This window comes from Mesoplodon bidens, assembly GCF_964165515.1.
Source record: "Mesoplodon bidens genome assembly, contig: HAP1_SCAFFOLD_609, whole genome shotgun sequence".
NCBI lineage: Eukaryota > Metazoa > Chordata > Mammalia > Artiodactyla > Ziphiidae > Mesoplodon > Mesoplodon bidens.
The window spans coordinates 48,975-66,667 of NW_027671635.1; the positions used below are offsets into that span (position 1 = coordinate 48,975).

Genomic DNA, 17,693 nt, shown 5'->3' on the forward strand with positions numbered 1-17,693 from the left:
CATTCGAAATTAAAAACACATCATTTACATTAGCACTCAAAACAAGAAATATATTAGTATAAACCTCACAAAATATGTACAAGATCTACATGAAGAAAAATACAAACTCTAATGAATGAAATCAAAGAATATCTAAATAAACGGAGAGATAGTTCATGTTCATGGATAGGAGGACAAAATGTTGTTAAGATCTCAGTCCTTCCCGTTTTGACCTATAGATTCAATGCAATCCCAATCAAAATCCTAGCTAGGTAGCTTGTGCATACTCACAAACTGATTCTAAAGTTTATATGGAAAGACAAAAGACTCAAAATAACCAACAAAACAGTGAAGAAGAAGAACAAAGTTGGAGGACTGACACTACCTAACTTTAAAGACTTACTATAAAGCTGCAGTAATTAACACAATATGGTATTGGTGAAAAACAGACAAATTGATCAATGAAACAGAAAAGGAAGCACAAAAATAGACCCACATAAATACAGACAGCTGATCTTTGACAAAGAAGCAAAAGCAATTCAATGGATAAATGATAGTTGTATTAGTTTGCTAGGACTGCCATTACAACATATCACGGACTGGATAGCTTGAACAACAGAAATTTATTTTTCACAGTTCTGGAGGCTAGAAGTCCAAGATCATGGCGTCAGCAGGTCTGGTTTCTTTTGAGGCTTCTCTCCTTGGCTTGCAGATGGCAACTTTCTCACTGTGTCTTCATATTGGTCTGTATATGTGTCTGGTGTTTGTAGTCCCTTTTTATAAGGATAAAGGATATCAGTCATATTGGATAAGAGCCCACTCTAACAACTCATTTTAACTTAATTACTTCTTTGAAAGCCCTATCTCTAAATACAGTCACATTCTAAAGCACTGAGCTAAGGCATCAACATATGAATTTGGGGGACTGGGGGGACACAATTCAGCCCATAACAATAGTCTTTTTGATAAATAATGCTGTAACAACTGGACATCTACATGCAAAAAGAAAAAAAATTAACCTAGACAGACCCGACACCTTTCGCAAAAATTAATTCAAAATGGATTATAGACCTAAATATAAAACATAAAACTATAAACCTCCTAAAAGACGACATCAGAAAAAATTTAGGTGACCTTAGATTTGGCAGTGAGTTTACAGACACAACACCGAAAGCAGAACCCATGAAAGAAACAATTGATAAGCTGAACTTAATTAAAGTGTAGAACTTCTGTTCTGTGAAAGACACTGTTAAGAGAATGAAAAGACAAGCCAAAGACTGAGAGAAAGTCTCTGTAAAACACATATCTGATAAAGTACTTATTTCTGAATATATAAAGAACTCTTAAAACTCAACAATAAGAAAACACACAACCCAATTTAAGAGAAGGCAAAAGATCTGGACTGGGCTTCCATGGTGGTGCACTGGTTCAGAATCCGCCTGCCAATGCAGGGGACAGGGGTTCGAGCCCTGGTCCAGGAAGATCCCACATGCTGCGGAGCAACTAAGCCCGTGCACCACAACTACTGAGCCTGCGCTCCAGAGTCTGCGAGCCACAACTACTGAGCCCGTGTGCCACAACTACTGAAGCCCACACGCCTAGAGCCCATGCTCCGCAACAAGAGAAGCCACCTCAATGAGAAGCCCGCACACCACAATGAAGAGTAGCCCCTGCTCGCCGCAACTAGAGAAAGCCCACGTACAGCAACAGAGACCCAACGCAGCCAAAAATAAAATATAAATAGGGTGGGAGGGAGGGAGACGCAAGAGGGAAGAGATATGGGGACATATGTTTATGTATAATTGATTCATTTTGTTATAAAGCAGAAACTAACACACCATTGTAAAGCAATTATACTCCAATAAAGATGTTAATAAATAGGCTTAAAAAAATTTAAAGATAATAATAAAAATAAATAAATAAAGCTTTCAGCCTGCACACAAAAAATTAAAATAAAATATAAATAAATTTCTTTAAAAATTTTTTTTCTTTAAAAAAAAAAATTAGGGTTCAATCTGAAACAGAACCACAGCCCCTGCACCTTCTACCTCATAAAGAATTATCCAGTCCAAACCCTACAGGTTTCTCAACCTCCAAAATTAACATTTTGCACCGGATAATTCTATGTGTGTGTGTTGGGGTTGGGGGGGGGCGCAAGGGCCACAGGGTGCTGACCTGCACGTAGTAGGATGTTTAGCCATGTACCTGAACTCTGTCAACTAGATGCCAGTAGCAACCCTCATGCCTGCCTCCCTACCCCTCCCACCTCCTCACTTCTGTCACGATAAGACATCTCCAAAGATCACCAAGTTTCCCATGGGGGTCAAAATTGCTCTCAGTTAGGAATTCACTGGCATCCAGCAGTTAGAACTCCACGCTACCACTGCAGCGGGGCACAGACTTGATCCCTGGTCGGGGAACTAAACTAAGATCCCGCAAGCTGTGCGTGACCAAAAAAAAAAAATTACCCTCAATTGAGAACAACTTGTATGAAGGGATTTGATACAGGGATTGTGGAAGCTGTGGCACCATAAGGTTGGGGTCTCCGACTCTGATGAAGGAGCCTGAAGTCTCCAGGGTAGTCAGGAAGGGAAGATGGACATAGAGTAGGGATGAACAAGAAGGAACTGGAACTCACCAGCCTGAGCTGGATTCCCACAAAGAGGGAATGACACCCAGGTTTCTTCTTGCTGCCTCTGGTGTTGGTGACAGGGGTATCCTACAGAAGCTGGGGCTCTTGGTTGCAGAACTAAACACACACCTTGCCCAAGAGTCAGAGAAACTGAAAGAAGACCTGGGGGAAGGTGGAGCAGTTGCAGTTTCAACAATGTGAACCAGCAGATAAACAGCAATGTCTGTGAGCTACCAAATGGTTACTGCTTCACTTCCACCCTACCAGTCTTGAGCAAGAATCTCTCCTGTGGCTTACCCTAACCGGAAATACCTAGGGAAATAGTTCAGCCTCATCAATGTATTACAGAACCATTGCAAACACTCTTTTTAATGTAGTAAAAGGGAAGTGTTCAAAACTGGCTAAGTAAGCTCATCATAGATTTTATTTTTTATTTTCAAATGAACTTCAAAGAAAAATATAGAAATACGCTGGTGAATCTGCAGGGACCTTCAACTAATTATACATTTTCCCCCAAATATTAACTCCATTCAGTTTATAATCATATTCTGCCTCAGATGTTACCTGCTCTGTGGCCATATATAAATCAGTCTTCTAAAATCAATTGAAAACTTGACGTAACACCTGTGGAATATTTATAATTTATAGCTACAGAGGCCAGATGTTAATGATAAGGAGAACTAATAACAAAATATAATCTAAATGAACCTCTAATCTGCTCCCAACCTCCCCCTTCTCTGCTAAGTACCTAACTTTATCTCTTCAAGACGGTAATCTTAAATGGCCTGTATTTACATAATGCATTTGCTATACATGTTTTCATTCCCAACTAGTCAGTTTAGAATCCATCTGCTAGAGTCTGAAGGTGTCCTTGCTGGGGCTGGTTATATAGACCCTTCCCTATAAATGATCACGTTGATTAGGAAAGATGAAGTGTGTCCTCTCCCTAATATAGAAAACCTAGATAATTTAGAATGTTTTCTCACAATAGCCTATTTAGAACATTAAAAAATAAGACAAAAACCCTGCAAATAACAGCACAATCTCTCCTGCTTCCCCTTTGTTAGGTTTCCAAGAAAATGAGGTGGGGGGCCTTAACTGGGAAACAACTTAGAAGATATTATCATATTGGTTCAACAAAGTCTTTGTGAAGACATCCCTTTCTGCATCAGGGTTGGACTGGGCACTGCCTGACTCCAACTGGCTGGACACCCATGGAATAAATCATACCTCCTCTAAGATCCTAGGAGCCAAACATTTCTGCTCCAAGGCTATACCAGAGCCTTAAAAGGGTCTTGGCCACCAGAGGGTGTGTGTTCTGAGATCAGCAACATATTTTAAAGTGATACAGATACTCTCTCTACCAAGGAGATCATATCATTTATCTATCTCCCAGCGAGATTGCAAACTTCCATATAAAAGTATAAAAAGAATTTCAAATTTACATGTCTCATCTCCTTAACTGCAGGAAGTCATTTCTCCTCAAGAATTTTCAGGAAGAATCAGGGGTGTTTTCACTAGCCAGTGTGTCTGCCGTTACTTATAGCTAGCCACTACAAATAGCCAGGCCAAAACCCCACAGCTTCAAGCCTCAAAAATCTCTCAGAGGCATCACTCTGAGATGGAACTCTTCTCCCAACACATGTGCCCCAAACTGGGTAATCAGTCAGTTGTCAGGCTCCCAAGAGATGGCACTGATGCTTGTGCAACAGGTAGAGACTATTCTTTCTGTATTATACTCAGAGAAAGTGTCCCACAATAAACTTGCTTGAGTCCTAAAGTCAGCAATTTGTTACCATTATTAACACACACACCTTCTCCTGGGATGCACAAACCAAGGTTTGACCTCTACATTGTTGCTGGAACCTCTTCAAGATGCAGTGCTGTTCCTGAGCATGACCTAACCTGCCAGACATCCTCCTGTCTTCCAATGAATTCTTTCTCAGGGTTCTGGTCATGCTCTCAATAGTCTAAGACTTCCACTGAGGTCCTCACCCTCGATGTGCCCAAAATGTCTGTCTGAACCCTTATTGAATGGTGGGGTTTCCATCTTTTCCCCCAGAAAGAACTCAGCTTATGTAAATAGTTCAAAGGTGAGGAGGTGTGTCTCCTAATTCCACCCAACAGAGTCTGTTTAAAACCCAGATAACACAACTTGCTACCCTTCTTTTTATTTCTAACACTTTTCTCCAACAGGCGTCAATAACAGAGATGCATAAACTGAATCTAGGTTATTGTTAAGGAATTATTTTAGACATAAATATGGAATCTCCTGGTGGTATGGTCATTTTAACAATATTAATTCTACCAACCCACAAACATGGTATATCTTTCCATCTCTTTGTGTCATCTTCAATTTCTTTCATCGGTGTCTTATAGGTTTCTGAATACAGGTCTTTTACCTGCTTAGGTAGGTTTATTCCTAGGTATCTTATGCTTTTTGATGTGATGGTAAATGGGATTGTTTCCTTCATTTCTCTGATACTTTGTTAGTGTATAGAAATAGAACAGATTTCTATATAGTAATTTTGTATCCTGCAACTTCAGAAAATTCATTGATGAGCTCTAGTAGTTTTCTGGTGGCGTCTTTAGGATTTTCTATGTATAGTATGATGTCATTTGCAAGCAGTGACAATTTTACTTCATCCTTTCCAATTTTGATTCCTTTTATTTCTTTTACTTGCCTAATTGCTGTGGCTAGGATTTCCAATACTATGTTGAATAAAAGTGGCGAGAGTGGGTATCCTTGCCTTGTTCCTGATCTTAGAGGAAATGCTTTCAGCTTTCACCACTGAGTATAACGCTAGCTGTGGGTTTGTCATATATGGCCTTCATTATGTTGAAATATGTTCCCTCTATGCCCACTTTCTGGAGTTTTTATCATAAATCGATGTTGAATTCTGTCAAAAGCTTTTTCTGCATCTATTGAGATGATCATACAGTTTTTATTCTTCAGTTTGTTAACGTGGTGTATCACATTGACTGCTTTGTGAATATCGAAAAATCCTTGCATCCCTGGGATAAATTCCACTTGATCATGTTGTAGGATCCTTTTAGTGTATTGTTGCATTCAGTTTGCTAGTATTTTGTTGAGGATTTTTGCATCTATGTTCATCAGTGATATTGGCATGAAAGTTTTGGTGGGGGGCATGGAATTTTTTTTGTGTGATACCTTTGTCTGATTTTGGTATCTGGGTGGGTGATGTTGGCCTCATAGAATGAATTCGAAAGTGCTCCTTCCTCTGCAATGTTTTGCAGGAGTTTCAAAAGGATAGGTGTTAACTCTAAATGTTCGGTAGAATTCACCTGTGAACCATCTAGTCCTGGACTTTGTTTATTGGGAGTTTTTAAATTACTGATTCAATTTCATTACTTAAAATTGGTCTGTTCATATTTTTCTGTTTATTCCTGGTTCAGTCTTGGGAGATTGTACCTTTCTAAGAATTTGTCCATTTCTTCTAGGTTGTCTAGAAGACAACATACAGTTGTCGGTAGTAGTCTCATATAATCCTTTGTATTTCTGTGGTTTTGATTGTAACTGTTTATCTCTGATTTTATTGATTTGGGCCCTCTCCCTTTTTTTATTGAAGAGTCTGGCTAAAGGTTTATCAAATTTGTTTATCTTTTCAAAGAACCAGCTTTTAGTTTCATTGATATTCTCTATTTTTTTTTTAGTCTCTATTCATTTCTTTCTGCTCTGATCTTTATGATTTCTTTCCTTCTACTAAATTTGGGTTTTGTTTGTTCTTCTTTCTCTAGTTCTTTTAGGTGAAAGGTTACGTTGTATAATTGAGATTTTTCTTGTTTCCTTAGGTAAGCTTGTTATCACCGTAAACTTCCCTTTTAGAACTACTTTTACTACATCCCATAGGTTTTAGATTGTCCTTTTTTTAAATTTGTCTGTAGACATTTTTTTATTTCCTCTTTGATTTCTTCAGTCATCCATTGGTTATTTAGTCACATATTGTTTAGCCTTCACGTGTTTGTGTTTTTTGCAGTTTTTTTCTTGTAGTTTATTTCTAGTCTCATGGCATTGTGGTCAGAAAAGATGTTTGCTATGATTTCGAGTTTCTTAAATTTACCAACGCTTGTTTTGTTGGTCTGTGATCTATCCTGGGGAACCTTCCATGTGCATTTGAGAGGGATGTGTATTTGGCTGCTTTTGGATACTGCTCTATATCAATTAAGTCCATTTGGTCTAATGTATCATTTAAGGCTAGTGTTTCCTTATTGATGTTTTGTCTGAAACATCTGTCCATTGATGTAAGTGACGTGTTAAAGTTCCCCACTACTTCTGTGTTACTATTGATTTCTCCTTTTATGTACATTAATGTTAGTCTTATACATATTTAGGGTCTCCTATGTTGGGTGCATAAATATTTACAATTGTTATATCTTCTAGGATTGATCCCTTGATCATTACATAGTGTAATTCTTTGTCTCTTGCCTTTATTTTAAAGTCTATTTTATTTGATATAAGTATTACTACTCAGGCTTTCTTTTGATTTCCATTTGCATGGAATACCTTTTCCATCCCCTCACTTTCATTCTGTGTGTGTCTTTAGATCTGAAGTGAGTCTCTTGTAGGCAACATATATATAGGTCTTCTTTTTGCATCCATTCAGTCACTCTATATCTTTTGATTGGAACATTTGTTCCATTTACACATAAGGTAATTACTGATATATATGTTCTTATTGCCATTTTGTTAATTGTTTGGGGGTTGTTTTAGTAGTTCTTTTTTTTTCTTTTCCTTTGTTCTCTTCTCTTGTGATTTTTTTTTTTTTTTTTTTGCGGTATGCGGGCCTCTCACTGTTGTGGCCTCTCCCGTTGCGGAGCACAGGCTCCGGACACGCAGGCTCAGCGGCCATGGCTCACGGGCCCAGCCGCTCTGTGGCATGTGGGATCTTCCCGGACCGGGGCACGAACCCATGTCCCCTGCATCGGCAGGCAGACTCTCAAAACTGCGCCACCAGGGAAGCCCTTCTCTTGTGATTTGATGATTATCTTTAGTGTTAAGTTTGGATTCCTTTCTCTTTTTGTGTTTTTTTTAAACATCTTTATTGGAGTATAATTGCTTTACAACAAAGTGAATCAGCTATACATATACATATATCCCCATATCTCTTCCCTCTTGCGTCTCCCTCCCACCCTTCCTACCCCACCCCTCTAGGTGGTCACAAAGCACTGAGCTGATCTTCCTGTGCTATGCAGCTGCTTCCCACTAGTTATCTATTTTACATTTGGTAGTATATATAAGTCCATGCCACTCTCTCACTTCGTCCCAGCTTACCCTTCCCCTTCCCCATGTCCTCAAGTCCATTCTCTACATCTGTGTCTTTATTCCTGTCCTGCCCCTAGGCTCTTCATAACCATTTTTTTTAGATTACATATATATATATATATATATATATATATATATATATATATATGTGTTAGCATATGGTATTTGTTTTTCTCTTTCTGACTTACTCTAGGTCCATCCACCTCACTACAAATAACTCAATTTCGTTTCTTTTTATGGCTGAGTAATAGTCCATTGTATATATGTGCCACACCTTCTTTATCTATTCATCTGTCAGTGGACACTTAGGTTGCTTCCATGTCCTGGCTATTGTAAACAGAGCTGCAATGAACATTGTGGTACATGACTCTTTTTGAATTATGGTTTTCTCAGGGTATATGCCCAGTAGTGGGATTGCTAGGTCACATGGTAGTTCTATGTTTAGTTTTTAAGGAACCTCCATACTGTTCTCCATAGTGGCTGTATCAATTTACATTCCCACCAGCAGTCCATTTTCTCCACACCCTCCCCAGAATTTACTGTTTGTAGATTTTTTGATGATGGCCATTCTGACTGTTGTGAGGTGATACCTCATTGTGGTTTTGATTTGCATTTCTCTAAAGATTAGTGATGTTGAGCATCCTTTCATGTGTTTGTTGGCAATCTGTACATCTTCTTTGGAGAAATGTCTGTTTAGATCTTCTGCCCATTTTTGGATTGGGTTGCTTGTTTTTTTGATATTGAGCTGCATGAGCTGCTTGTATATTTTGGAGATTAACCCTTTGTCACTTGCTTCATTTGCAAATATTTTCTCCCATTTTTGTGTGTATTTCTATTATAGAGTTTTGGTTTGTTGTTGCCATGAGGTTTTTATAGATATAGATATAGATATAGAAGATATGATATATATGATATATGAAGATATGATATATGATTGTTTTAAGTTGCTGATCTCTAAATTTCTAATGCATTTTTATTTTTTATTTATTTTTTATTTATTTTTGCGGTACGCGGGACTCTCACTGCTGTGGCCTCTCCCGTTGCGGAGCGCTCCGGACGCACAGGCTCAGCGGCCATGGCTAATGGGCCCAGTCACTCCGTGGCATGTGGGATCTTCCCGGACCGGGGCATGAACCCGCGTCCCCTGCATCGGCAGGCGGACTCTCAACCACTGCGCCACTAGGGAAGCCCTCTAATGCATTTTTAAAACCCTGCATTTGTACTCTCTTCCCTTCATGATTACTGTTTGGTTTTTTAAAATTTATTTATTTATTTATTTATCTTTGTCTGGGTTGGATCCTTATTGCTGCACACAGGCTTTCTCTAGTTGCAGCAAGTGGGGGCTACTCTTCGTTGTGGTGCGCGGGCTTCTCATTGTGGTGGTTTCTTTTATTGCAGAGCATGGGCTCTAAGTGCACGGGTTTCAATATTGTGGCATGCGGGCTCAGTAGTTGTGGCTCGTGGGCTCTAGAGCGCAGGCTCAGTAGTTGTGGTGCACAGGCCTTGTTGCTCCGTGGCATGTGGGATCTTCCCGGACCAGGGCTCGAACCCGTGTCCCCTGCATTGGCAGGCGGATTCTTAACCACTGTGCCACCAGGCAAGTCCCATGATTACTGTTTTTGATGTCGTATTTTACATCTGTTTCAGGTATCTATGAACGGCTTACTGTGGATATGATTTTACTTCTTTTGCCTTTTAACCTCCCTACTAGCTTTGTGTGTAGATGATTTACTGCCTTTACGGTAGGTTTGCCTTTACCAGTGAAATTTTGCATTTCATAATTTTTTTTAATTGAAGTATAGTTGATTTACAATGTTGTGTTAGTTTTATTTCGCAATTTTCTTGTTTCTAGTTATGGCCTTTTCTTTTTGCCTAGAGAAGTTCCTTTCACCTTTGTTGTAAAGCTGGTTTGGTGGTGCTGAATTCTTTTAGCTTTTGCTTGTCTGTAAAGCTTTTGATCTCTTTTTCAAATGTGAATGAGAGCCTTGCTGGGTAGAGTATCTTTGGTTGTAGTATTTTCTCTTTCATCACTTTAAATATATCATGCCACTCCCTTCTGGCCTGCAGGGTTTCTGCTGAAAAATCAGCTGAAGCCTTATGGGAGTTTCCTTGTATGTTATTTGTTGCTTTTCCTTTGCTGCTTTTAATTTTGTCATTTTAATTACACTGTTCCACTTTGGGTTCACCCTGTATGGTACTCTCTGTGTTTCCTGGATTAGGCTGACTGTTTCCTTTCCCAGCTTAGGGAATTTTTCAACTTACTTACAAGTTAGTTACATTTCCCACTTACCTTGGAGAAGTGGCCTTCTGTAGGAGACATCCTATGCATCCTAGCAGCTCACTCCCCTCTCATCACCCAAGCTATATGCTCTAGGGGCTCCTGTTATGAGGGCTGCATGCATCCTCTGTTGTGGCAGGCTGAGTATGTGGGTGATGTGGTAGGCTTGGTTGGCCCCTAGTCCACTTGGTTGCAAGGCCCTGCCTTGTGCTGAAGCTGCTGGTTGCTAGTTTTGGGGGCTGGGTCATGAGGCAGGTGACTGCAGAACCCCCGGGGGCCTTGGGGATAGTGCTGGCTTACTGGTGAGCAGAGTCAGGTCCAAAAGACTCCAGGGCTGTTGCCCACCCACTAGTGGGTGAAGCCAGGTCTTGGGGTTAGTATCAGACTACTGGCAGGCAGAGCTGGGTCCTGGAGTCTGGTTGTAGGGCTCAGGGATCCCAGAGCTGGTTTCAGATTGCTGGGGGCGGGGGGTGGTTCCTGACACAGTTGGGTACAGGGTCCGCGGTGTCCCAAAGGTTGTGTTGGCCTGCTAATGGGCAGGGCCAGGTCTGCTGTAGGCAGGCTAGGTCCACAGGCTGCAGGATCGTAGGTTTCTTGCATTTTGTGTCTGCCCCCTGGTGGGTGAGGCTGCTCTAGATGCTAGTGCAGCCTTCCTGGAGGACAGGATCAGTGCCTGCTCACTGGTGGGTGGAGCAGCATCCTGGCCCTCTGATGGGCAGGGCCACATCCAGAGGTGTGTCTAGAGGCAGCTATAAGCTCAGGAAGTCTTTAAGCAGGCTGTTTGCTGATGGGTGGAGCTGTCTACCCAGACAGTTAGTTGTTTGGCCTAAGGCATCCCAGCACTGGAGGTCTTGGTGCTAATGAGCTGGAGGGAGGATCCCACAATCATGTCCACCCAAACCAGCAGCATGTGGTAAAAGGAGTTCCCAAGTATGATTGACACCAGTGTCCCCAGGGCGAGCCACAGCCACCCCCACCCTCCACCTCTCCAGGAGGCTCTCCAAGACCAAAAGGTAGGTCTGGCCCAGGCTCCTATCAAATTACTGCTTTTGCCCTGGGTCCCAGTATGTGTGAGATTTCGCATGCTCCATTTAAGTGGGAAGTCTCTACTTCCCCCAGTCCTTTGGGACTCCCAAAATTAAGCCCCACTGGCCTTCAAAGACACATGCCCTGGGGGCTTGTCTTCCCAGTTCAGGACCCCCAGGCTGGGGACCCTGAGGAGGGGCTAAGAGCTTTCACTCCTGTGAGAGAACCTCTGCAATATAACTATTTTCCATTGTGTGGATCGCCCACCCAGGAATATGGGGCTTGATTACATCACAAGTCTGCCCCTCCTACTCGTCATACTGTGATTCCTTCTTTATGTCTTTAGTTGTAGAAGATCTTCTCTGGTAGGTTCCAGTCTTTGTCATTGATGGTTGTTCTGCAAATAGTTGGGATTTTGGTGTGCTCATGAGAGGAGGTGAGCGCAAGTCTTTCTACTGTGTCATCTTAGCCAAACTCCCTCAATACATTCTTTTTTTTTTTTTTTTTTTTGCGATACGCAGGCCTCTCACTGTTGTGGCCTCTCCTGTTGCGGAGCACAGGCTCCGGACACGCAGGCTCAGTGGTCATGGCTCACAGGCCCAGCCTCTCCGTGGCATGTGGGATCCTCCCAGACCAGGGCACGAACCCGCGTCCCCTGCATCGGCAGGCGGACTCTCAACCACTGCGCCACCAGGGAAGCCCCCTCAATACATTCTTTAAAATACAGTAAACCTGTTGCCCAAAAAACAAAAACACAACAAAAAGTAGATGTTTAATGATGTTGATTTCTTGTGTGATGACTGGAAACCTCATTTCAATAATTTAATAATCAATAAAATGATAACTACATTTCAAAATAATGAAGATCTTGGAAAGACTCATTACAAAAATGAAATTGTTTAGCATAGCAAGTATGCCTATTTTTATAGTCTATGTGTGAACATCATTTTATGATATTAACATATCAAGAATCTCTGTATTTGCATAAACAGAATCACCAATCCCAGTTCTGCCAGATAATAAACAGTTTACTGAATGTAAGATTCCAATTTGTAGGACTAAATTTTATTTCAGTGATAATTGCTCTCAAATCAATGACTGCAAGATCACTGCTTTAAAGAGTGGGGCATGAGTGCCCTCTTGTGATAGAATAAGTGTTTAAATGAATTTGTAAATATCTTTCAGTTGCATATGAAGTAATTTGAACTGAGTCATTTCACAAACACAAAATGCCCTCTATTGCTAGGCCAATTTGTACTAGTGCTTTTAAGTGTGGAAATAACAAATACCTGAAGAACTTGATTAATGTTAATAGACAATATGAATAAGTCACATAAAAATGCTATTCCTTCAAGTATTCTGGTAGCTCCAATAAAAGTCAAATATGACAGAGGCTCTTTCAACCGATCATCACTTAACTGTCTCCCAAATACTCTCCATTCCTGCTTAGTAGCTAGACATGCTCCCAGAACATGAGGAAGTCTCAGGACCATACAGGTAGGCTCCTGTATGCTTCAACTCTCTAGCTCCCAATGGGTGGAGTGTCTACTTTCCAAGCATCAGTTGTTTGAGACTAAACCTACTTATATCAATTGTATTTCTACTCAAATTATGTAAATAAATTAAATAATATGGAAAATAATGATTTATTAAAAGAAAAGAACGTGTTTTTAGGTAAAACAAAACTAAGTTGGATGCTTTGAAATGATGTCAGAAAATGTAATCAGGGAAAAACTTTCTGAGATTGTACATGGGTAAGAATACTAAAAACATCGAGAAGTCATAAAAATCTATAAGAATTATAAATCCAGTAGCATCAAAACATCAGCAGGCTACTTAAAAAATAATTTTTAATAAAAGCCTTAGCCTAAAATCAAAAGGCTGGTAAAAATACTCCTTTTCATATTTTTACACTAAAATATTTTAGGTACATATGATCTTTTTGAATGATTCTCTACTTTAATTGACTCTTCTGATTCAATGAGTCTGAAGGGTACTTTTGCCCCCATCTGCTCACACTTTATATATATTTAGTTAAAAACTTGTATGGAATGTGGATCTGGCCAGATTCTAAAATGAATTTGGGCCTGTGTGACCTGAAATACAGGAAATCTGTCTCTGGTAAAAATTAAACCATAATTTGGGACTTCTCTGGTGGTGCATTGGTGAAGAATCCAACTGCCAATGCAGGGGACACAGGTTCGAGCCCTGATCCAGGAAGATCCCACATGCCGCAAAGCAACTAAGCCTGTGCACGCCAACTACTGAGCCTGCACTCTAAAGCCCGTGAGCCATCTTTTTTGACCCACCGCCTAGAGAAATGGCAATAAAAATGAAAATAAACAAATGGGACCTAATGAAACTTCAAAGCTTTTGCACAGCAAAGGAAACCATAAACAAGATGGAAAGACAACCTCAGAATGGGAGGAAATACTTGCCAATGAAGCAACTGACAAAGGATTAATCTCCAAACTTTACAAGCAGCTCATGCAGCTCAATATCAAAAAAACAAACAACCCAATCCAAGAATGGGCAGAAGACGTAAATACACATTTCTCCAAAGAAAATGTACAGGCTGCCAACAAACACATGAAAGGATGCTCAACATCACTAATCTTTAGAGAAATGCAAATCAAAACCACAATGAGGTATCACCTCACAACAGTCAGAATGGCCATCATCAAAAAATCTACAAACAATAAATGCTGGAGAAGGTGTGGAGAAAAGGGAACCCTCTTGCACCATTGGTGGGAATGTAAATTGATACAGCCGCTATGGAGAACAGTATGGAGGTTCCTTAAAAAACTAAAAATAGAACTACCATATGACCCAGCAATCCCACTACTGGGCATATACCCTGAGAAAACCATAATTCAAAAAGAGTCAGGTAGCACAATGTTCACTGCAACTCTATTTACAATAGCCAGGACATGGAAGTAACCTAAGTGTCCACTGACAGATGAATGGATAAAGAAGGTGTGGCACATATATACAATGGACTATTACTCAGCCATAAAAAGAAACGAAATTGAGTTATTTGTAGTGAGGTGGATGGACCTAGAGTCTGTCATACAGAGTGAAGTAAGTCAGAAAGAGAAAAACAAACACCATATGCTAACACATACATATATGTAATCTAAAAAAAAAAAAAAAGGTTATGAAGAACCTAGGGGCAGGACAGGAATAAAGACGCAGACGTAGAGAATGGACTTAAGGACACGGGGAGGAACAAGGGTAAGCTGGGACGAAGTGAGAGAGTGGCATGGACATATATACACTACCAAATGTAAAATAGATAGCTAGTGGGAAGCAGCCGCATAGCACAGGGAGATCAGCTCAGTGCTTTGTGACCACCTAGAGGGGTGGGATAGGGAGGGTGGGAGGGAGACACAAGAGGGAGGAGATATGGGGATATATGTATATGTATAGCTGATTCACTTTGTTATAAAGCAGAAACTAACACACCATTGTAAAGCGATTATACTCCAATAAAGATGTTAAAAAAATTTTTAAAAATTTTTAAAAAGACTTGAAAAAAAATACAGCCCGTGGGCCACAACTACTGAGTCTGTGTGTCACAACTACTGAAGCCCGTGCACCTAGAGCCTGTGCTCCACAACAAGAGAAGCCACCGCAATGAGAAGCCTGCGCACCACAACGAAGAGTAGCCCCTGCTCACCGCAACTAGAGAAAGCCTGCATGTAGCAACAAAGACCCAACGCAGCCAAAAATTAATTAATTAATTAATTAACTAAAAAAAAATCAAAGCATAACATTTGGCAGTGACATCTGGGAATATTTGTGCAAACTTTTGACCCCTAAAATTACACTGCTTTTACGTTGCTAACGTCAATGTTTTGTATAAAAAGTTTATGTACATGACTATTGTCTGGAATCTTCACAAAGTAGGGCATTCCACACTCATTTTAAATAAAGCTAAATGACATTATCTAAGTTGGAACATAGTTTTTCATGGTGACATGACCAACTACAGCAACAGATCAGAGGGCTTCCACCTAATTTTTTAAATCATTTTTTAATTACCCAGGAAATTGTGAATATAACTAGCTCAAATCAATGTCAATGACCAATGTTTTTCTGAATTACATTTACTTTAAAAATTTTAAGCACCTACTATGCATTCCTTCTGTTTTTTCCTTGAACTTATACAGCAATCTCAGAAACTGTCATACTGATTGGCAGATTTTGATATATAATTGTCTTATTTTGGATTCCATGATAGAATGTAATTGTGAACGTACCAGAATACATGTATTCACACATTATGTACTCAATAATTACTTAGCATTTACTATGTGCCAGGTTCTGTTCTTAGCCAAATGGAGAATAAAACATAAAAATTCCTGGCCTTGTAGAGCTTACTTTGGTAGGGAACAATATAAAAACCAATAAACACAAAACTTAGTGTGTTAGGAGGTGATATGTGCTTTAGAAAAAAACAGAGGAGAGAGAGACAGGTGGGGAGTGTTGGGCCAGGGCTGCAATTCTAAATAGGCTGGCCTAGAAATGCAAATAGAAACCACAATGGGAAATCACCTCACACCTGTCAGAATGGCTATCATCAAAAAGAACACAAATAACACTGCTATATTTAAAACAGGTAACCAACAAGGACCTACTGAAGAGCACAGGGAACTCTGCTCAATATTCTGTAATACCCTAAATGGGAAAAGAATTTGAAAAAGAATAGATGTATGTATATGTATGACTGAATCACTTTACTGTACACCTGAAACTAACACAACATTGTAAACCAACTATAGTCCCAGACAATGATGTAAATTCCCAGTTCAAGGGCAGGAAAAGATGATACAAGATGTCTCAGCTCAAACAGTGAGGCAGGAAAAAAGGAACAAAATCCTCCTTCCTCTGCCTTTGGTTGTATTCCGACCCTCAATGGATTGGATAATGCTCACCCACTTTAAGGAGGACAATCGACTTTACTGAGTCTACCAATTCAAATACTAATTTCAGCAGGAAAAAGAAATTCGGACATATGTCACAACATGGATGAAACTTGAGGACATTATACTCAGTTAAATAAGCCAGTCACAAAAGGACAAATATTGTATAATTCCACTTATATGAGGTAGCTAGAGTAGTCAAATTCACAGAGAAAGAAAGTAGATTGCTAGTTGCCAGGGCCCAGGGGGAGTGGGAACAGGCAGTTATTGTTTAATGAGTATGAAGTTTCAATTCTGCAAGGTGAAAAAGAGCTCTGGAGATGGATGGTGATGATGGTTACTCAACAGTATGAATGTATTTCATGCCACTTGACCATACCCTTAAAAATGATTAAGATGGTAAATTTTACATTATGGATATTTTACCACAATAAAAAAGGTTTTAATGAAGGAAAAAAAAACAAAACTATAGTCCAATATGAAATAAAATTTAATAAAATAATTTTTTTTAAAAAAGAGAGTAAATCCTGAGTTCTCATCACAAAATAAAAAGATTTTTTCCCATTTCTTTAATTTTGTATCTATATGAGATGACGGATGTTCACTAAACTTGTGATTATCATTTCATAATATATGTGAGTCAAATCTTTATGCTGTACACCTTACACTTATACAGTGCTGTATGTCAATTATGTCTCAATAAAACTGGAAGAAAAAAAGAATACATAACAAATGTTGGTGAGGATGTGGAGAAAAGGGAACGCTGTACACTGCTGTTGGAAATGTAAGTTGGTACCGCTACTATGGAAAACAGTATGGAGATTCCTCAAAAAACAAAAAATAGAACTACCATACGATCCAGCAGTTCCACTCCTGGGTGTATATTTGAAGAGAACAAGAACACTAATTTGGGGCTTCCCTGGTGGCGCAGTGATTGAGAGTCTGCCTGCTAATGCAGGGGACACGGGTTCGAGCCCTGGTCTGGGAGGATCCCATATGCCGCGGAGCAACTGGGCCCGTGAGCCACAGCTACTGAGCCTGCGAGTCTGGAGCCTGTGCTCCGCAACAAGAGAGGCCGCGATAGTGAGAGGCCTGCGCACCGCGATGAAGAGTGGGCCCCACTTGCCACAACTAGAGAAAGCCCTCGCACAGAAACGAAGACCCAACACAGCAAAAATAAATAAATTAATTAAAAAAAAAAAAAACCTCTATGCTCTCCTAAAAAATATATATAGACATATAGTTGAAATTTTGATAGTATATAATAAGAGTCTAATAAATCCTATTTCTTTTCAGAAATAAATTATTTATTAATCATAACAATTGCTTTACTTTTAGCAAATTATACTTTCTAGTTTTAAATATTGAAAATCTTAGATTGCCAGTTAGGAATAATTTACCATGATCAATTTTTTTTCTCTCCCTATTTTGGAATTTAATTTTAAAGTTTTAAAATTCAATGAATAAATAAATAAATAAATAATCCTGGCCTGGGTAAACCACACTGGGAAGGTGACACTTAGGTCAGGACCAGTAGGAGGTAAGGGAATGAGCCAGGAAGAAACTGGA

The 17,693-nt window shown here is 39.8% G+C and overlaps 1 long non-coding RNA gene across 1 annotated transcript in view; it reads right to left on the minus strand.

Annotated features, from left to right (window-relative positions):
- Window positions 1–517: 517 nt before the first annotated feature.
- Window positions 518–17,693, minus strand: part of LOC308611227 — a 48,623-nt gene continuing 31,447 nt past the window's right edge. Inside the window, exon 2 of the long non-coding RNA XR_014014799.1 lies at window positions 518–752. This is a non-coding gene — a long non-coding RNA (uncharacterized lncRNA). The remainder of the gene's footprint in view (window positions 753–17,693) is intronic.